Source organism: Lissotriton vulgaris, chromosome 1_1 (genome assembly GCF_964263255.1).
Source record: "Lissotriton vulgaris chromosome 1_1, aLisVul1.2, whole genome shotgun sequence".
NCBI classification, from domain to species: Eukaryota; Metazoa; Chordata; class Amphibia; order Caudata; family Salamandridae; genus Lissotriton; species Lissotriton vulgaris.
This window is the reverse complement of record NC_141685.1, coordinates 1,447,613,971-1,447,636,706: the sequence shown is the minus strand read 5'-3', so window position 1 is coordinate 1,447,636,706 and position 22,736 is coordinate 1,447,613,971.

Genomic DNA, 22,736 nt, shown 5'->3' with positions numbered 1-22,736 from the left:
TGCCATGATAAAGACCCGGGTGGGTTTCACCGAGAATTAAAAGACATTCTCCGCATCGGAGATTATACGTACGCTGACATTCTGAAACTATTGAAAGTACTATTGCCTGCAGGTATTTATGAAAAGCTTAAGGAAAAAGACTGGGAGGTGGGAGAGAAAAAGTTAAGTTGGACAGAATTGGAAACAGAGGATAAAGATAGAGGCCCGGGGGTTGGTCTTGGAGACAAAGCTAGAGAACTACCTGAACTCCTAATACAGGTTTTGCCGAGACTATTGACTACTAAAAAGGAAGACTGGGATGCTATTTCAGCCTGTAAACAGAAACCAGACGAGGACACAAGTGACTTCTATTCTAGATTCGAGAAATGCTTTGCTATTAATAGTGGCCTTAAGCCCAGTAGCGAGTCATACCCACATCTTTTCGTGAGCAAATTAGTAGAGAATTCCTTACCCCAGATCAAGAATAGAGTACTGAAGGTTGAGAGTACTTGGCAAGCAAGCAGCCCTTCGCAAATGTTGCAAATGCTACAATATCACCAGAACAGGATTAGAGAAGAGCAGGATCAGGAAAAGAGACGCATGAAAGAGACAAAAATGAAGGTGCTGGTTGCCCAAACGGTACCGGCAAACACGAACAAAAATGGCAAAAATGGCACGACACCTGTCAAAGGGAACTGTAATTATTGCAAGCAACCAGGTCACTATGTAAATGAATGTGCTGTCCTGAAACACAATATAGCTACAGGCAAAACAAAAGAGCGACCACACGTTCCTAGGCAAAATAGCACCCAACAGAGTTCACAACAGACAGTAGCGACTTTTCCACCCCCACCACCGCCTGTTCATGCCACACCACAAATGTATCAGTACACACAGTCAGACTATCCAGAATACCAATCGTACTCATGAAACAGCCTTGAGAGGGAAGTTGGCTTGCCCCTTATTGAGGTTCCTGTAGATCAAGAGGGTCCCTATGTACATAGTCATGTATTGGGACAGGATAGAAAGTTTCTGATTGACACAGGGGCGAGCAGAACTACCATCAGCCATGACGAGGTTCCAGGGGCACCCCTCTCAGGCTCACAGAATGTTTCCCTGGGATTTTCAGGAAAGCCTATTATTAATGAAGTATCGAAACCAGTCTCCCTCGGGGTTGGTCCACTGTCACGTACCACAGACTTGCTACTTACTAAATCATGTCCAGAAAACTTACTTGGTATAAAAACATTAAAAGAACTAGGAGCAGTTATCTGTTGTTCTCCGGAAGGAGTGCGACTGTTCTTATGCGATTTCAAAGGACATTATGTGTTGACAGATTTTGACCACAGACTCCAGAATGTGCCAAAGCACCTATGGGCACAAGGTCCGACTGACGTCAGTTATATGGACATAACACCACACCGTGTCACTCTCAAAGCTGGAGTAGTACTACCACGTATGTGACAATACAGAATACCACCTGAGGCCGAAGTGGCCTTATTAAAAATTGTTGACGAACTCATTGCACAAGGGGTGGTAGTGGAGACTGACTCAAATGTATGTAACTCGCCTGTTATTCCTATCCTTAAACGATCAGACCCTAATGCAACACCAGTTTACAGACTAGTTGTTGACCTTCGAGAATTGAACAAATGTAAAGTTCCACAGTACCCAGTAGTCCCAGACATTTCTTCATTACTGACTGCTATTGATTCCGAAGCAACGTTCTTTACAGTCATTGACTTGAAGAATGCTTTCTTTAGCGTTCCAATTCATCCAGACAGCCAGTATCTTTTCGGATTCAGTTTAAAAGGACGCAGTTTTAAATTTACGAGAGCACCACAAGGTTTTACAGAGAGTCCTAGCATTTACAGTCAAGCATTAAAAAGACAGCTGGACAGTATTAATATGCCTACCAACACTGCACTGCTCCAGTATGTGGACGACATCCTAATTACAGCACGATCAGAAACAGACTGCGAACATGCATCACTGACGGTTTTACACTTTCTGGCAGACAAGAGGCACAAAGTGTCCCCTCCAAAGTTACAATTCAGTGCACAGCAAGTGGTGTACCTTGGACACTTGCTGTCCAAGAGGGGTAGACAGCTGACACAAGAACGTATTCAGTTAATTTCTAACCTTTCACAGCCCAAGACACAAAAGGAAGTACGGGCCTTCATTGGCCTCACTTCATACTGTAGGCAGTGGATTCCCCAGTATGCCTATCTAGCCAAACCACTCATACAGTTGACAACACAGTGGCAGCGTCTTCGACTGTCCTCCCTTGGACACAAGAACACACCTTGGCATTTGAAGAATTAAAAAGAGCCTTATGTCAGGCGCCAGTTTTAGCGACTCCTTGTTACAGCAAACCCTTTCCGCTTTTCGTAACTGAACGAGATGGAACAGCATTATCTGTACTCACACAAGATCAAGCAGGAAAGCACAAGCCTTGTGCTTATTTTTCTAGTACACTCGACCCAGTGGCCCAGGCTCTGCCTGCGTGCCTGAAATCAGTTGCAGCAACAGCCCTAGCCATAAGACAAAGTGACTCTATAGTGCTGGGACACCCCCTGACAGTACAGGTACCGCATGCAGTGGAAGTTCTCTTGAACCGGACACAGACGCAACACTTGACCGTAGCGAGACTGACAGGATATGAACTGACGTTATTTCAGCCACACATAGCGATCAGACGATGTAACATTCTCAATCCTGCTACACTTTTGCCCTCAAGTACAGTAGACACCGCACCACATGACTGTGTGGAAATCATGAATATAGTGACGAAACCAAGACAAGACCTGACAGACATTGCATTCACAGACCCTGACCTAACACTCTATGTAGATGGATCATGCATGAGAACGAGTGCAGGAGAGTTAGTGGCAGCATATGCCGTGACCACTGACACTGAAGTCATAGAGACACAAAGAATAGACATACTGTCAGCACAAGCAGCAGAGCTCATCGCTCTAACACAAGCCTGCATAAGAGCTAAGCACTTGAAAGTCAACATTTATACAGATTCACAGTGTGCTTTTGGCGTTGTTCATGACTTCGGAGTATTATGGAGGGAGAGAGGTTTTTTGACCTCTCATGGGGCCAAAATTCAGCACGGCCCGCTTATTCAGGCCCTGTTGGAAGCAATACATTTACCTGCAGCCATAGCTATCCTGAAATGCAAAGCACACACCAAGGTTACAGACACCATTTCCCAGGGTAATGACCTGGCAGACAGAACTGCTAAACTTACAGCCCAGACACCAACAGACACGACAAAGACAGAGGTACCATTACTGACAAAAAGCATGACAGTCAGGGATCCTTCTCAAGATGTACTCGACATACAGACACATGCCACTTCAGACGAAATAAAGAAATGAACTGAACAAGGAGGGGTCCAGACTGACCAAGGTTGGATGACTAAGGGCAAAGCCACATGGTATCTTCCAGATTCCATGGTACAAGTGATCATAAACACAGCACATAGTCCAGCACACTTGGGAGAGAAGGCAATGATAGACAGCTTACAGAATTTCTGGATTAACAAGCACCTGCGTGCAGCAGCGAAACAAAAAGTAAGAACATGTATGATCTGTTGTCAGTTCAATCCAGGTAAAGGCATTCCGGTGGAACAAGGCGGATTTCATCCTCCTGACCACCCTTTTGAGGTCCTCCAGATGGATTATATCCAAATGGACAGATGTAGAGGTTACAAGTATGGCCTGGTAGTTGTGTGTGCACTAACTAGATGGACAGAAGCGTATCCAGTCCCAGATTATACTGCTGTGACAACCGCCAGGCAATTGGTGCGTGAATTCTTCCCTAGATACGGATTGCCCCGTGTCGTTTACTCAGACAATGGTCAGCCTTTTTCTTCTGAATTAATGAAACAAGTGTCACTTCTGTTAGGATATACCTGGAAGTTCCATTGTGTGCGACATCCTGAGGCAGCAGGCCTTGTCGAAAGGCATAATCAGACAATAAAGACGAAATTAGCAAAGATCTGTGCAGAAAAAGGCGTGGATTGGATGGTAGCCTTGCCGGTTGCCCTCTTTTACATTCGTATGGTAGCCCATTCCAGAACAGGCCTATCACCATATGAAGTGGTTTTCGGTAGACCGCCGAATATGTGGGGTACGCCTATGCCTAAGAAAGTAACTGATGTTGACAGTAACATGCTTACAGATTACCTGGCTTCCTTGATGTCTGCACTACTCTCTTGTCGTTCACAGGTTGCCGCCGCCTTCCCTGACAACACCCAGGTCAAGGAGCATGCCATAGTCCCAGGGGACTATGTGCTCGTTCGGAACTTTGATCGATCAAGCCCCCTTGAGCCGCGCTGGAAGACGCCGAAGTTAGTGTTACTAACAACGAGGACAGCCATCAAGGTCGAAGGAAGAAAAGGTTGGCTCCATGCCCATCATTGCAAAAAGTACTTTGGAGATTCTGTAACTTTGGTAAAGACAAAAGACATTACAGACTTTGAGCCCCCTTTGCTAGAAAAGACTCCGCAGCAAGAGTACAGGTCCAAATTACGATCTAGAAAGTCAGATAGCGTTTAATTGTTTAAGTCCACTAGGTGGTGAATCGGTTAAACAAGATTTCTGACATGCATAAGATCGCGGACAATAATAGTAAAAAGAGCAAAATGAAAGAGAAATACTGCAAGATATTACGAAGTAGATGTATAGTATCATTGATTTTTCTGTCTCTTCTGTGCATCACTACAATCTGTATCAGCTTAATACTACATGTTTTCTTTCCTCCTATTGCCTCACATATACACTCTTCCCTTAATGACACTGTAGAGCATACATTTAGTGATCTGCCACCCCATGAACTGTCATATCGACTGGCCCTGCGCAACAATACTTTTATTCAGATGTTGCACTGTTCTCATCAGACCAGCAATGCGACAGATTGCTGGGTATGTGGCCGACTCCCACCTTATCAGAAGTTGAAGGGAGTTCTGCCCTTCGTCCCTTTTCCGTTCTCCCACAATGGTTCGTGCGGAGCATGGTTTGCCTTAATGTCATCGTTAGACAGAAAGTACACAGTTTACAAGGGTGACTGGATATGGGGAAACTTGAATAAAGTAATGAATGAGGTATGTTTTCCAGACGAAGACGGCCTCCCCCAAAGGAAGGGGACCGATCTAGAAAATGAAGAGTACGAGCAAGGAAATGCTTCCCTTAACTTTATAATGCTAAATGTCCAGCCCATGCAAAATGCGGGTCCACCGTCTATTTCAGTCTTACCAGTAAAAGGTGATTTGTGCGTTAGAAGGAAAGGATCAGTACATATGGGATACAGCGAGTGTAATGCTGTAGTAGAGTTTAATGATAAAGGAAAGTCCTCTTTCAAAGCATCTCGCCATACCTATTTCATTTACGGTCAGACAGCCTATGTACATCTGCCCTTAGACTGGAGTGGGACATGCTATATAGCGTTCCTGCTGCCACCCGTCTTTCTGGCCCTGTCCCATTATCATCGAGATTCACGACTAGAGCATGTTAGACACAGAAGGGCGACCGATTCCTCAGTGATTGATCAGACTGAGACAGCCTGGGAGCAATATACAGATTTCAACAGAGGATTCTTTTTCTTCATAGGTCCCGTCCAAAACAGTAAACTCGTACGCAGCAATAACAAGGCTCCACAAAATTGCTCATGATATACATCAAGACCCAGGCACATGGACTTGGTCCAGTTGGCTCTGGGGTGTAATATCGGCATGGGGATGGAAAGTGTTGTCGTTCCTAGGAATGATATTGCTTATGATATTCGGCTGCTGTCTCTGTCTGCAGTGTGGCCCGGCCATTTGCGGCCTGTGTGCGACTGCCTGTATTCCCCATCCACGTATACAAAGGATCAAAGATGAACAAATGATGCTGTATGATCAAATATACGGTCTCATGAAAATAGATGTGTCCTGAAGGGTAAAGTAGGGTACAAGGAGGGAATGAGGAAATAGAAATTTTACATGGCCAATGTGTCCCCTGCTTGTACCCCAACGTTTAGTGTATATGCATGTCACCCATGCATTTTCTCTCTGTGGCCTGAATAAGAGGCCTCTGCATTTGCGTCCCACATTAGGATGCCAGTTACCAAGTCTTCCATGAAAGAAACGTTAATTCTGCACTGAGGCCCATGTGGCCCATGTGTTTGCATTTTGCACGTTTAATATATCACGATGAACCCATTTTGTGGCTCAGCCTGAGCCAGGACCCGAATTAAGGTTTCATTCCTCCAGACACTCTGAGGGCTGCAGCTACGTATCCCTGACCTTTTGCATACTTTTGTCTAAGCCGAGAGGGGCCCAGCCCGGGGTGCCAAGACAGTATTTTGCACACAGTTATCTGCTTGCTCTACAGAATCACATTCCTGCTGGTGAAGAAGGTAAACAGAACCCGTCTGCAGAGATAGGGCCTAGCCTTTCTGTCTCCGTTTAAGTGACTTGCAGAGCTCACATCCATAGAAAACTCAAAGCCCTCACGCAAATGAACGAAGAAATATATGCCCACACCGGCTCTTGGTGAAGAGCGACCTTTGCTTCAGATAATACATCCCCGGACATAAGATATCAGATAATACCAGACGTGCTGGTCGCCCTGACACTGAAGGCCTCCCTACCAGACCGAAAGTCAGCTCCCCCCAGTTACACGTCAATTACACGTCATGACCAAGTCGCGCACGCAAGTAGGGTGAAGTTCAAGCTGACCATGCACCCACCCACCTATGACTCACCTATGACTCCTCAAGTGAACGCCCACATGTACACCCTCATGCACGCCCACATGCTCTTATCTATCTTTCTCTTGCTCTGCCTGGAGCGCTCCTCCCTATGTACGAGATTGAATGTATAAATATTGTACTCTGTGAATAAAGTTCAGAAGACCCTTCCTGAACCTTAGTGGTGATGGAACCGATTCTCCCATAACTCGAGTTATTGAAATAAAGCCCTTTTGAATCGGACACCACGGACTCTGCCTCTCATTTTATGCATGACCCTTTGTTTATTTATAGAAATTATGACAGGGTAATACTTTATTTACCACACAGAAAACAATTCCAGTCACGATCAACTTGGATTTAATTTTGATTAATTTTGAACTAACGGCAGACGAACTCACATGAGGAACACGTGGGACTCCAAATACCAGCAGTCCACGGGGCACGTGCCACGCCCCCGAGGCAGATCAACAGAATGAAAGGAGCTCCCGCCGAAAATAGACTGCCTTTATTTTCAAGACCGATGCCCCAAAGGAAGCTACAGCGAAACGCGTCGGGTGGGACTTTGTGATTTGTGTACGGTATTGCCCGAAGGCTGCTGTTTCCTGAATAAACCCACTGTGGCAATACTCATCAGTGAAGTTGTGTCTTCTACAGCAGGCGACTCTCTTGGTTGTATATATATATATATATATATATATATATATATATATATATATATATATATATATATATATATATATATATATATATATATATATATATATATATATATATATATATATATTACCTACTGGCGGTCGCCAGTAAGTAGTTATAGTTAGGACCTAATTTCCATAGGAAATCCACAACATTCTATTTGGAATAACTTTGTCGCCGGTGGACGAATCTTTGCAAAATTCTCCAAGAAAATGGCCCTCTCATCTCCGCTCTTTCCCTGAAAGTTTGGGGCTGATTTGTCAAGTGGGGGCCGAGAAAAAAGGGGGGTCCCAAAACGTGTTTTCCCCATGCAATTTTCCATAGGACCTATAACCAGGGCTACAGCCCGAACGGCTGAACGGAATTGCACCAAATTTGGCAAAAAGGTAGAGTTCAGTCCGCAGATTGTGCTTTTTGTTAAATGGTGTAAATCCGTTCAGTAGTTCCTGAGAAAATCAAAAGTAAAATCATATTGATATCTAGAGATGAAATACCGTACTCTGTACTGTACTCTGTACCTTCCTGAGCACGAGCTGCATGGTCATTGGCTGTCAACTGTCTGTCAACACTCCAAACCAGGAAGTGTTGCCAGCCATCTTGTGCCTCGGTAGAACCGAGGCACAAAAAGCAGTGAAGTAAACATGCAAAACACGCAAAGGGGGCAGGGTAAAAACACCCTGATCCCTAGGCCTTCTCAGGGGGTCCCACAAGGACCACCAAGGCCCAAAATGTTGTTTTTTTTAAATCACGGGGTATGAAGTACCATACTGTGTACTGTACTCTGTACTATACTCTGTACTGTACTCTGTACCTTCCCAAGCGCATACTGGAGGTTCCTGGTGGGCTAGTTGGCCCCCAGGGACCTCCAGTATGCTAGGGGAATTAGTTCCCCCTCTGCAAACGCGCCGGGGGGCTGCGTTGCAGAGAGGTGTAATGAGGCCACGCCCTTTTTACACCTGCAACGCAGCCCCCTGGCGCACTCTGAAGGTTCCTGGTGGGCTAGTTGGCCCCCAGGGACCCTCAGTATGCAAGGGGACTTAATCCCTCAACTTCGAACATGCTACAGTGCGCGTTTGCACAGTGGTGAAGGTAGGGGGCTGGGCTTGAGTGATGCGAATGCAAACATGCCCTGTGGCGCGTTTTAAGTTGTGGAATTAATTCCTCTTCAATCCAGAGGTCCTCTAGGGGGCAACTAGTCCAACAGGTATTTCCAGTAAGCGCCACAGAGCTGTGTTGTAGAGTGTTGTAAAAAGGGGGTGTGCCCTCTGAACACCTCTCTACAACACAGCTGCCTGGCGCATACTGGAGGTACCTGGTGGGCTAGTTGGCTCACAGGAGACCTCAAGATTGAAGAGGAATTAATTCCCCAATCTAAAACGTGCCACAAGGCGTGTTTGCACATATGTTACCTCAGACCCCGCCCCCTTCATTCACTATTGAGCAAAATATTCCTGTAAAATCAGCCGAACTACGAATTCCGATTTGCTCACCTGTTATCAGGAGAGACCTCAGTGCTGCATCTTTCAGCCCACTACTGATCCTGAAAAGTAATTCTAATCGTAGTTAAAGTAACTTGAATTTCCTTCCATAGGTTAACATTGGCTGGTTTCACTTGGAAATTTATGTGGAGTTTTAGAACTTAAAAAAATTCCTCAAAAATCAGTCGTACTACGAATTCCAATTTACTCACCTTTCAGCTCACTACTATTCCTAGAAAAGTAAATGTAACTGTTCTTACCAGTAACTTGAATTTCCTTCCATAGGATATCATTGCCTGCTATATAAAATATATATAAATTAAAAACATATTAAATACAAAATATAAATATTACAATTTCAATATTTTTAATAGTTCAGTTCAGTTTTGCTTTATTCGATTGTAGTTTTAAAAAATCATAAAAGCATACATTTAAAAACACTCATGATTAAAATTACATGCAAAAGTTACATACAAAAACACAGAATAACAAGAAGATAAAAGCATTTGCCTATGCTACCTGAATAAATTCCTTTATAGAATTCATGATTTTCCGTACCCCTGGCCTACGTGCATAGCTGCAGGGTAACTGAATGCAAGAAAGCCAGGGCCACCGAGTGCACGGGTATTTCTGCCCTTCGGGTTTGCTGACTCTGGCCTTGGTTTTGGGCAAGGGGTATATACCATGCTAGGGTAAAAGTCACATAAGTCCCAGACGGATATAGGGCCAACACCTTCAGGGGGGTACAAAGTTCGCAGATAGGGGACAACTGAACTGCTTCTAAATTTTATTAAAACAAGGTCACCGTCGATATCTTTTTTTAAAGGGCCTAGCCAACCCACCCTTCTAACAGAAATAATGGTACCATCCAAACCTAGAGGCAGGGCCATGTTTTTAGTTAGCCAGTGTATGGTTTTGTTAAGTAGGTCTTGTTCCCGCTCAATTTTTCCACGTTTGAGTGTAGGGACTCCTGCAAGAACACACACAAAGGGTACAGCCTCCGGGGGTAGCTGTATGTGTGTAGTATTTTTGAGCTCTGCTTTTGTGGCAGTAAATTGTAAAGGGCCGGGTTTGGGGTTCACTGTAGGGACATTAGGGAGTGGAAGGATAGAAACTGGGAGGTGAGTTTAATTGATACTGCTTGCGCCAGGTGGGTTGGGACAAGTTGTTGTTACAGATTTTTCAGTTTGTCTTTGGTTGGACGTAATACATTTCTCTATTCCCAACAGCCTGTGCTCTAGGGTGAAAATTTTAACCAACAGTGGAGAAATGAGTGAGCTAACCATTTGTTCAATCTGGGACAAAAAGTTCGAATTAAAAGATGATACCAGTTGATCTATTTTTTCTTCCAGTTTAGAAGAGGGCTTAGTTGCAATGAGTGGGGAGCTAATAGATAATTTTTGTTGTTTTCGTTTGTTCCCTGAGGGCTTAACCCCATCCCACTTCCTTTTACTAGATGAGGACTGGGGAGAAACTGTGTTTGGTGTGATGACATTTTTGGATTGTTAAAGATGTACCCGGGGGCTGGCGATTGGGGTTACGATTGGGGTTAACATACTTGTTCTTTTAACTGGGCCAGGGGAGGGAATTATGGAATCATTTCTAGGATCCACAGTGGCGTAACTTGTTTTACCTCTGAGGGCCCGCCCTTTGCCCGGGCTTAGCCCGGCTAGTCCCGTGCGCGTCCCGCGCTGTGGGAACCGGATGTGGTAATATGGCCCGGTGGGCTGGGGCGGGCCTCCCCACAGGTTCAAGCATGCACGGGCTCCTGGTCCCTGGAGTCCCGTGCGGCTTGATCTTTGCAATTTTATCCCCTCAGTGGCGGCTCGGCACGTCTTGGCAGGACCCCTCCCGGGGCAACAGCAACGGCAATCCAGAAGGTGCGGCGACGCGGGATCCGCGGCAGCGGGTCCGGCGAGCAGTTTTGTGCGCCCGGTGGGCTGGGGGCGGGCCTCCCCACAGGTGCAAGCACGCACGGGCTCCTGGTCCCTGGAGTCCCGTGCGGCGTGATCTTTGCAATTTTATCCCCTCAGTGGCGGCTCGGCACGTCTTGTCAGGACCCTTCCCGGGGCAACAGCAACGGCAATCCAGAAGGTGCGGCGAAGCGGGACCTGCGGCAGCGGGTCCGGCGAGCAGTTTTGTGCACCCGGTGGGCTGTGGGCGGGCCTCCCCACAGATGCAAGCACGCACGGGCTCCTGGTCCCTGGAGTCCCGTGCGGCGTGATCTTTGCAATTTTATCCCCTCAGTGGCGGCTAGGCACGTCTTGTCAGGACCCCTCCCGGGGCAACAGCAACGGCAATCCAGAAGGTGATGTCATCAGTGATGTCATGAGTGATGTCACTGACCATGTCATGAGTGATGTAATATGTGACGTCATCAGCAGTGCATTGCGGGCGCGCGAGTTATAGTTAGCTGAACTAACTTTAACAGGGGAATTTCAATGGTTTTGTATGAGTGAAATGTCCAGCTAACTATAACATATATGAAATATATGGTTTTTACAGTGAATATATTTATATATATATATCTTTATATATTTTAACATACTAATCTTTCTTGTGCAGATTGCACACCTACGATTTCTACACATCTCATTCCAGGCCACTGAATGAAGCACAAAAAAAATCATCAGATTTTCTGTAGCCTGCATAAATTATTACTCCTCCTCCTCTTCAATACTCATACCTCATCAGTAATCTAAGGCTATCTGGAGTAACTTCACCGTGGAAAAAACAGGCTCTAGGAAGTTTGAATTTTTATAAACTGAAAAAAACTAAAGCAGCAACCATGGCATTTTCCAGCTCGGCTCCAAGGAGGTTGAATACTTTGCCAACTAAATTATCAGTTATCCTTAAGAAAGGCGGTAATAATGCACCTATTAAAATATACCTTGTCCCAATCTGTCAAGTTCACATGTCTTCATAAGTGAGTAATTTATTTGCAAAATTTGCTGTGATGTATACTTTTATGCCATTAGTAATATTCGAGATGAAGCATTCAAATGCACCCGGGTGACACCGGGCTAAACAAATAGATGAATAAAAATGATGTAATATTGTATCTAGTTCTCAGTAATAAGGAAACTAATATACTGTGCTGAAAGGAAATTTTGGGTCAACAGAAGAAATGTACACAAGCCTATGAAAGAAAGATTGATAGAAAAAATTGAACCATTAATCACAGTTTTAATTTGGAGTTTTCATCCTGGTAAGAGCATGGCAGGTAGACTTCACTGGATATGTACAGCACCTAATACTGAATGCTGAATGAGCTGGCCTTCTTGGAATTCATCTAAGACGTTGTTACCAATACACATAATGAATTCAAATGTAGCATTAGTAACCCTAATGTGAGTCCCCTCTAGTGAAATATACTGGAAAATGTCTGCTGTACAACGGGGTTTCACTCCCTACAAAGGTCCTCATTTAGGAACAGTGTTGCATAGCTGGGGGAAACCAGCAATGCAACACTTTTCAGTGCACATATTTACTATACGGTGCTCAATGTTGCAAGGATTTACTGATACGTCAGTATTCCTGATGTATCTGTAGGTACAAAAATGGCTAATTGCGGGAGTGTGTCTGAAAACAGACGCGACTCCAGCGGTGTGCTTTCACATGGAGCTCAATCCTTACGCCTGCTTCAAGCAGGCATAAGGATTTGAGGCAGTGGTTTCCTCGAAGTGGCGTAGAGAAATCTCATAGATTTTACTGAGCCACTACTATGAGGCTTTTCTGAGGGGGAATGCCTACCCGGCATACATTATACCTATAACAGGTATAATGTGGAAAGGGGGGTTTACAGAGTGACACATCTGCCTAGATGTGTCACTTTGTATATATGGCGTAGTCTGGTGCGTATTTTAGGCCGAAGCAGCATCACAAAAAGTGACACAATGGTGGCGTAAAGGGCTAATAAATAAGGTCCAAAGGGTTTAATAAATTTAATGGAACTGGGCTAATATAAGTGTTCATTAACCTGAGTGCATTAATCGGTATTAGTTCATATATGTATAATGCAATGTAAACATGATTTTAGGATCTGATTTACAACAATGAGCATAATAAATTCATTAAAAATCATACGAAATGAGAGGAAATTATTCAGGTCTGTGTAGTTCGGAGGAGTTGAAAATGAGAAGCTATCAAAAAACTGCTTAATATGCCTCATGTCATGAATGCAGCAGTGTGATCGTATTCTGCAGAGATGATGTTTTAAGGCATATACACATAAAATAACTCTTGCTGGGGAAAAAAGATCAAGAATAATATTAGAACACTCTTCAAACAATGGGCCAGTATATGGAGAAATGAAACAGATTGTTTCTTTTGTATAACTTTATTTCTAGATCAAAATTAATTTAACTGAATCTGATTACGGAGCAATGCTTTTTTTCTTGCTCCTATTCCAGCCTCTCTGATGCATTTTCAAACTTTTGATGAACTGCTACACATTTTAGGATACTAATATAATTATTAGCAGTATTGTTGATTGTGAAGAGAAGATACTAATTAACAGATTGCACACTTAGAGAATTTACAAATGTTGCAGGCATTAAGTTAGATTCATTAGGTAACGTGCAACTTTGTTGAATAGTTATAAACAGTCATACAGATACAGTAACTATGGTAGTATAAGTGTAGAGTCATAGCCTGACACTAACTAGAGCAGCATTATGCAATATTCAGCTGAATATTGAGCTGGCACAGTAGTGTTTACTCAACAGATTTTATACAAAGGTTAATGACTGTACTATATAAGAATGATGGTACCCCTTTTGCAAGATAAAATGCCTATCATGATTGGTGCCGGCCGTTGAGGGACATTAAGGGCCTTATTATGAGAATGATGGTCTTCCAATGGTACGGCCACCACAGCAGTTTCAGGAACATCGCCGCGCCTGAGGTGAGATCGCCCACCAGATTATGACTGTAATCTAGGGTGGTAGGGCAGTGCAAGGGTGATCTCATGGCAGCAGGTGTGTTATGGTCATCGGAGAGCCTCAAAAGCATACCACCACCATGAGAGTGCCTGCTGCACGTTCTTGCATGGTGTGGCATGCACCATGTAGAGCATTCAACACCTTACAGGAACAAGGCCGCAATTCGAAGGGGCACATGTTAGTGGGGCACAACATGTGCCACCTTATACACACCTGCAGGTCCAGATTCAGCCAGGTGCCCTGCTTAGACCCCCTTAGCTGCATGTAAATGAAAATGTAAATGTATGTGTCTTGTAAAGCGCACTGCTGCCCTGAGGCGTTGTGGCGCAGTAGACCGCTGGGGAACCCGTCCTGGCTATCCCTGTGAGATGGTCCCTACTGGGTATCTCCAAGGTGAAACCAGGCATCCCCGGGGAATGTGGGGGGCGGTTGTAGAGATGAGGCAAGCTAATGCCCAGAGTTGCCGAGTGTGATCCCTGGTTAGAGTAGGCACCGAGGCGAGAATTATCGAGTCCGCTGACGCTGGTCCACGACCCTGCCGCGTCGGGAATTGAACCCTGGTCCCAGGCCGTTCTCTGCTTCTGGGTCTGCCGCCTCTAACCAGTGAGCCACACCACTCCACCATGTCTGCCACCCTTTTCATGGTGGGGTCTCTGCTGGAAAAGGATGGTGGATCAACAGGCCGTAGTATGCTTGGTGGGGCCAGATTCAGCATCACCGACCTATTCGGGCCATTTTTAATGTCCGCTACAGTGGGATCCTCGATCCCGGCGGAGACGGCAGTATTGCGGAGGTCCCACCACCTTCTTCCCAATACGGCAAATGGGTGATGGTGATTGGACCGGGACCACAAGTACTGTGGTCCCAGGACCGCTGTACTCCTAATAAGGCCCTAACGCTTACAAAGAGCACAACATAGTCAAACAATGGAATGGCTCATGATGCTATCACAGTCTCATTTATATTCTCAATCACAGTTTTTAAACTGTTGCATTTGGAATTCTGCTCAGTAAGTGCAATGTCATTTAAAAACGCTACTTTTATTGTCAACCGATTTTTTTCTTAAAATCGGCTCACTCCTGACAGGGCCGGAATGGATTCTCGACATCCTCCTTTTGAGGGACACTGCTCAACAAAAGTAAAACTACAATTTGGATATCAGATTCACTAAACCAACATGAAGACAAAACTCCAACTTGCACAGAAATCACTGTGTCGTTAGAAAGATCCCTATTCACTAAACATGTACTTTATAATCACCCAGTCAAACATGGATACGCTATAAGTCAAAGAAATGCCTCATTTCACCACCCAACACATATCGCAAATGGGGAAGCGAAAAACTGATGTTACATTCTACACAGAAACGGCCTGTTAAAATCCAGTTTTCATCCCACCAGCCTCTGTAGTGTCCCGTTTGGTAGGGGGTTGAGTGGGAGTTGTTTCCAATCAGTATCTGAGGCGTGGATTCTTCAGCCCAGGAGCGCCTACTAGAATTCTCATTATGTAGCATGAAATATGATGTACCTCTTTTGAGTTCACATACCAAGTTCAATGAGGGAAAACAGAGGGTCAGTCAGCGAGAAGTAAATCTAGTGAAGCACTCAATCATCGATTATAAAGAAAAGATATCAGAACTATACAATTATCAGTTATTACAGTTGAGTTCTTATGTCACAATAGGTGCTGCCATAGCCAGCAGTTGAGGGGACAGGCAGGTCAGGTCATGCAGTATAAACAAAGCATCTTTTAAAGCAATGAAAATGGAATGCTGCTTTTCTTTTTTCTGCTCTACTTTAATAGTTTATAATGACAAGCATAGAGAATCTGAATATGTTTATTTTTTTGCACTCTTCAGAGCTAGAATCTTTCTGCATGTTTCTACACATTCTGAGCTACTGCATCTTCATTTTTTTTAATTGACTTGTATTGAACTGTTTCTAATATCTGTTTGCAACAAATAGGTAACAGGATTTTGAGGTGTTCAACTTTGCGGATCACTGACATAATATAGAATGCCAAAAAATCGACCTACCAAAATATCGAGAAAAAAATATAGAATGCCAAAATATCGAACTCCTATCTCCAACCAGGTAAGTACAAAAATATCGAATCAAAAATATCAATGTAAAAAATATAGTTAGTCAAAATATCGATTTTTTTTAAATAATGAAATAATAAATATAATGCACTTAAACATACTTAAAATACTTAAATAACCTTAAAATTAATAAATAATTAATGTAAGTAAAAAAACCATACAAATTGATTTGTTAATACATATATATACATAAACGTAATATTAATTAAAAAATTACACTATTTTTACCGTAGGATAGCGGAAAGAGTAAAATTTGCTATTACCACTCCAGTGAGTGCAACAGTAGGGAAAGCGTTGGATAGTGTAGGGGTAAAAATTACTATTCCCACTCCAGAGAGTGCAACAGTAGGGAAAGCGTTGGATAGCGTAGGGGTAAAAAATATTATTCCAACTCCAGAGAGTGCAACAGTAGGGAAAGCGTTGGATAGCGTAGAGGTAAAAACGTACTATTCCCACTCTAGAGAGTGCAACAGTAGGGAAAGCGTTGGATAGCATAGGGGTAAAAATTACTATTCCCACTCCAGAGAGTACAACAGTAGGGAAAGCGTTGAATAGCGTAGGTGTAAAAATTAATATTCCAACTCCAGAGAGTGCAACAGTAGGGAAAGCGTTGGATAGTGTGTGGGTAAGAATTAGTATTCCAACTCCAGACAGTGCAACAGTAGGGTAAGCGTTGGATAGCGTAGGGGTAAAAATTACTATTCCCACTCCAGAGAGTGCAACAGTAGGGAAAGTGTTGGATAGCGTAGGGGTAAACAATACTATTCCAACTCCAGATAGTGCAACAGTAGGGAAAGCGTTGGATAGCTTAGAGGTAAAAATTACTATTCCCACTCTAGAGAGTGCAACAGTAGGGAAAGCGTTGGATAGCGTAGGGGTAAAAATTACTATTCCCACTCCAGCGAGTGCAACAGTAGGGAAAGCATTGAAAAGCGTAGGTGTAAAAATTTCTATTCCAACTCCAGAGAGTGCAACAGTAGGGAAAGCGTTGGATAGCGTAGGGATAAAAATTACTATTCCAACTCCAGACAGTGCAACAGTAGGGAAAGCGTTGGATAGCGTAGGGGTAAAAATTTACTATTCCCACTCTAGAGAGTGCAACAGTAGGGAAAGTGTTGGATAGCGTAGGGGTAAAAATTACTATTCCCACTCCAGAGTGTGCAACTGTAGGGAAAGCGTTGGATAGCATAGAGGTAAAATTACTATTCCCACTCCAGAGAGTGCAAAAGTAGGGAAAGCGTTGGATAGCGTAGGAGTAAAAATTACTATTCCAACTCCAGACAGTGCAACAGTAGGGAAAGCGTTGGATAGCGTAGGGGTAAAAATTACTATTCCACCTCCAGAAAGTGCAACAGTAGGGAAAGCGCTGGATAGCGTAGGGGTAAAAATTACTATTCCCACTCCAGAGAGTGCAACAGTAGAGAAAGCGGTGGATAGCGTAGAGGTAAAAATTACTATTCCCACTCCAGAGAGTGCAACAGTAGGGAAAGCGTTGGATAGCGTAGGGGTAAAATGTACTATTGCCACTCCAGAGAGTGCAACAGTAGGGAAAGCGTTGGATAGCGTAGGGGTAAACATTACTATTATAACTCCAGAGAGTGCAACAGTAGGGAAAGAATTGGATAGCGTAGGGGTAAAAATTACTATTCAAACTCCAGACAGTGCAACAGTAGGGAAAGCGTTGCATAGCGTAGGGGTCAAAATTACTTTTCCAACTCCAGGTAGTGCAACAGTAGGGAAAGCGCTGGATAGCGTAGGGGTAAAAATTACTAGTCCCACTCCAGAGAGTGCAACAGTAGGGAAAGCGTTGGATAGCGTAGAGGTAAAAATTACTATTCCCACTCCAGAGAGTGCAACAGTAGGGAAATCGTTGGATAGCGTAGGGGAATAAATTACTATTCCCACTCCAGAGAGTGCAACAGTAGGGAAAGCGTTGGATAGCGTAGGGGTAAACATCACTATTCCCACTCCAGTGAGTGCACAGTAGAGAAAGTATTGGATAGCAGGAGGGTAAAAATTACTATTCCCAATCCAGTGAGTGCAACAGTAGGGAAAATAGTACTTCATATATAAATAAAAAGAAAATAAATAATAATACCAATTACAAATTAATTAAAATACTTCACATTTTATATAATATATTAATTAATCAATTAAAAATGCAAATACAAATAATTAATAAAAAAAATTACCTACTAATACAAATTATTTACCAATTAACAATAAATGAATTACCAATTCGAACATAATTAAACATTTGATAAAATAATTTTTTTTTTTAAAATAGAACTACTTACAATTAAATAATTCCCCACCCTATTCCCCTATAAACCCATAACCCACTACATAAACTAAATTAATAACATTTACATAATTATCGATTAATAAATTAATTCAAATTAATTACCCATTATATTTTGATTAATTACCAATTAATAATTAATTAACTATTATTTCACAATAAATGCAAATAAATAAATTAACATAATTAAATATTTATAACTAAATAACTTCCCACCCTATTCCCCTATAAACCCACAACCCGCTACTGAAAATAAATTACTAAAATTAACATATTTATCAATTAATCTATTAATTTTAATTAATTACGAATTATATTTTAATTAATTACCAATTAATATTTATTTAATAATTAAGTCAAAATAAAAACCAATAAATAAACTACCATATTTAATTAATCATAATTAAATTACTTCCCACCCTATTCCCCTATAAACCCACAACCCGCTACAGAAAATAAATTACTATAATTAACATAATTATCAATTAATCAATAATTAAAAATAATTACCAATTATATTTCAATTAATTACCAATTAATAATTAATTAACACTTAATTCAAAATAAATACCAATAAATAAATTAACATATTTCATTAATTATAATTAAATTACTTCCCACCCTATTCCCCTATAAACCCACAACCCGCTACAGACAATAAATTACTAAAATGAACATAATTATCAATTAATCAATTAATTAAAAATAATTACCAATTATATTTTAAGTAATTACCAATTAATAATTAATTAACAATTAATTTAAAATAAATACCACTCAATAAATTAACATATTTAATTAATTAAAATTAAATTTCTTCCCACCCTATTCCCCCATAAACCCACAACCCGCTACAGAATTATATCACGCAAAAATGTAATTCCATAAAAATAATTAATTAATATAAATAATAAAATAAAAATACACTTTTCAAACATATACTAACATAAAAAACACTTTAAAAATTGATATTAACTTACTTACCTCAAATTCGATATTTTTGTAGTCTATATTCTGTCCATTCTATATTTTTGTAGTCTATATTCTTTCCATTCGATATTCTGTCCATTCTATATTTTTTAATTCGATATTAATGCTACCCTATTCGATATTTTTGTAGTCTATATTCTGTCCAGTTGATATTCTGTCCATTCTATATTTTTTAATCAATATTAATGCAAATCGATAATAAAAACTCGATATTTTGTCTGTATACCCAACTTTGCATCAGAGGTTTTAATTTTATTTTTCATGTTTCAAGCATGCTCACTCTTTCATATGAAAGAGCTATGCACCAAGGTTTTAAGTGGTTTGTGGGAAAGGTGATGATGTGGTGTATTATGTGGGAAAAGTACCCCCGGTGTACATGATAAGGATATTTCAAGTCCCTTCGGAGTTCTTTAACCCCTTCGCTGCAGCGGCTATTCTGCCGCAGCGCTAAGGGGGCGGGGGGGCCGCGCGTCGCGCCCATGCTGGTGACGGAACTGCTCCGTCACCAGCCGCGCTGTGCTCATGACGGAGCGGTTCCGTCACGGCCCCGCCCGCTTAATGGAACGCTCAGCGCAGGCACGAAATCCGCGCCGCGCAGGCGTGCCGAGTGGGCCGTGACGGAACTGCTCCGTCATCAGCACAGCGCGACCTCGGCTGGTGACGGAGCGGTTCCGTCACCACCAGGGGAGGGGTTAAACCTTATAAAGGAACTCAGCTTTCAGCCTTCTTCCTCTATATAATTATGGAACTCCTCAGTGACCTGCAATATCCTTTTAATGTACGACATCCCTTATACTATTTCTTGGATGCAACATGAATTATTCCATGTTTGAGGGAAAATATATCTGAAAAGAACCCACAATTTGTACTATTGAGTGAACTCATTTACAAACTAAATTTGTAGGAGGTGAAAATGGTTACACTTCTCCAGTCACTGAGGCAGGAGGAACTTGACCTGAACTAAACATTCACGGACAAGCGAGGTGGATGGTCCAACTTGATGCTAAAATGGCCAGAATATGCTGTATAGTTTTCATTTCAGGTGCCAAGAAATGCATTTTGCCAGTAGTCTGGTGGCAATGTGAGTGTTACTTGTCAAAATAAACCCAAATCACAGTTAAGTAATTGCAAGTGGTTTATCTTGGACACCTCACCCACAGCTAGGCTTAACATTTCGTTGTTCTTTCAACTATCCCCTTCCTTCAACACTCTATGGGCCAGATGTTTATGAAGGTTCCTTTTTGCATTTTCTAAATAGGGTTACTAATGAAAACGCTATTTAGGAAATGCATATTGGTATTTACATACCCTGTGATTCACTAATAGCGAGCGAATACTGAGTTGGAATTGCTTTTAGGAAACCGCTATTAGGAAATTCTAATCCATTCATTTCGATGAGCCTGAAGGCCGATACGTAAGAATGGGTTTGCATTTCCTAAATTGTGATTTCGTAATAGGAAATCACAATTTTAGAAATCCAAACCAAAGGGTGTCTCTGGCCTTAAGGCCCCCCTGGAAGCACCCCGAAGTTCGTAATGCACATATGCCCTAGGTGCGTATGTGCGCTTCATGCCACATTAAAAAATTTATTTAGGAAATCCTTTGTACATGTGCATTAGGAATCGCAAATAGGTAATCCCTTATTGCGATTCCTAAATCATGGTCCCAATTTGCGATTATTATCAGGTAGAAATTGCAAATTGTGAAGGATTTCAAGCCTTTGTACATATGAAAAACCCATTTAGCATTTCTTAATGGGCCGAAATTGTGACTCGCCCAGTTAGGAAATGCTAAATTGCTTGGTGCTTCTGCCCCTATCATTCTCATCTAAGCATCTTATAACGAAGTGTTCCTGCCCTCCCAGTTAAACAATTCCTTGACCTAGAAGAGGCGGAGAGAACATTCACAGAAAATAAGTCCTGGCCCATTGTCGGTCCTGAAAGGTACAATAATTGTTGTACCCTAAGTTAATACTATTGCAATATGGGGTTATACGTTTTTTTTTACAATGTACAATGTTGAGCAATAATTAATGAGTATGAAATTATAATTTGTATAGTGGTGTGTGGTCATAACTGATGGACTAATGATATTGCACTTGAAACACATTAAAAGTAATGTGTAGAAGTGCTATTAATAATTTAATTATGGCACATTTTTCTGAAGACACAATTTTACGGAAAGGATGTGGTTTCGGGTGTTTTGCTTATTCTACTCCTGCTCACTCCCCCTCCCAATCATGCTTTATGAATGAAACTTTCATAATTTTCTTTATATAACTTTGCATGGAAGTTCCAATGTTGTCTTGCTAGCAAATCAGTATATTTGGCCCACATGCATCAATATGGGCTTTTGCGATTTCTAATTTGCGAGAAATCGCAAAAGCCTATGCATGAATATTTTTGCATTTTTTATGCAATTCGGTAAAAATCGCTATTTTTACCGAATCGCATAAAAAATGCGATTTTCAAATTGCGAATTCGCAATTCCCATTCATTCCTATGGGCTGAAATGCCCATAGGAATGAATGGGAATTGCGAATTCGCAATTTGAAATCGCAATTCAGCAATGCATTTCAAGGGTGGAGAGGGGGGTCCAAATGACCCCCCCTTCACCCATGAAATGTACTTTTGAGTATAAGTTACATACACACATGTCCTAAGGACATTTGTGTCTGTAACTTTACAGTTTAAAAAATGCATGTTTGTGCTTTTTAAAAAAAAATCGCAAATTACCACGAGGTTCAACTTTGTGGTAATTTGCACTTGCAATTTCAAATTTCGCAATTTGAAATCAAATGATGCATAGCATTTTAGAAATCGCAAAATTGTGATTTCTGAAATGCTATCGCAATTTTTGAAATCGCAAAAAAGTTGCGATTTCTAAAAAAGCATGATGCATCTCAAAAAGCATTTTTGGAATTGCAAACGGACGATTTTAAGGAATCGCACCGTTTGCGACTCCAAAAATGCTTGATGCATGTGGGCCTTTGTCTTTGTTACAGAATGTTTCATATTAAATTTTGCATCTCCTGATTTCTGTTGCAGGTAATGAAAGATTTTAGATTTTTCTTTGAAAGGGGCCAGTGTTATCATTTTAATTGTGATGATTCCATTTCTGATTTCTCTGAAATGTGCTGTTGATGATCATCCTATACTGAATCTGCAGTTTTCCCTTATTGTTTATGCTAGAAATGTAAATAAAAACTCCTGGTTTAAAGTGAATGGAGGACAATTTTTACATTTCCTCACGGAATTCTGAATATTTGAGCAAGACTTCTATTTTTCAACACACAAACTCTGTCCGATTATTGAGAGAATATTTCAATTAGGAAATGCTGTAGTCTTCTTTATGAGACGATTAATATTGATTCGATATATCTATATCTGTGCCTTCATGGCAAACTGCATTTATTATTTTGTATTGTCTATTTTGATTTTGTAATAAAATCATTTAAGTTTTAAGGATCTAGAACTCAGCTTTTGAGTCATCCCAGTCAATTT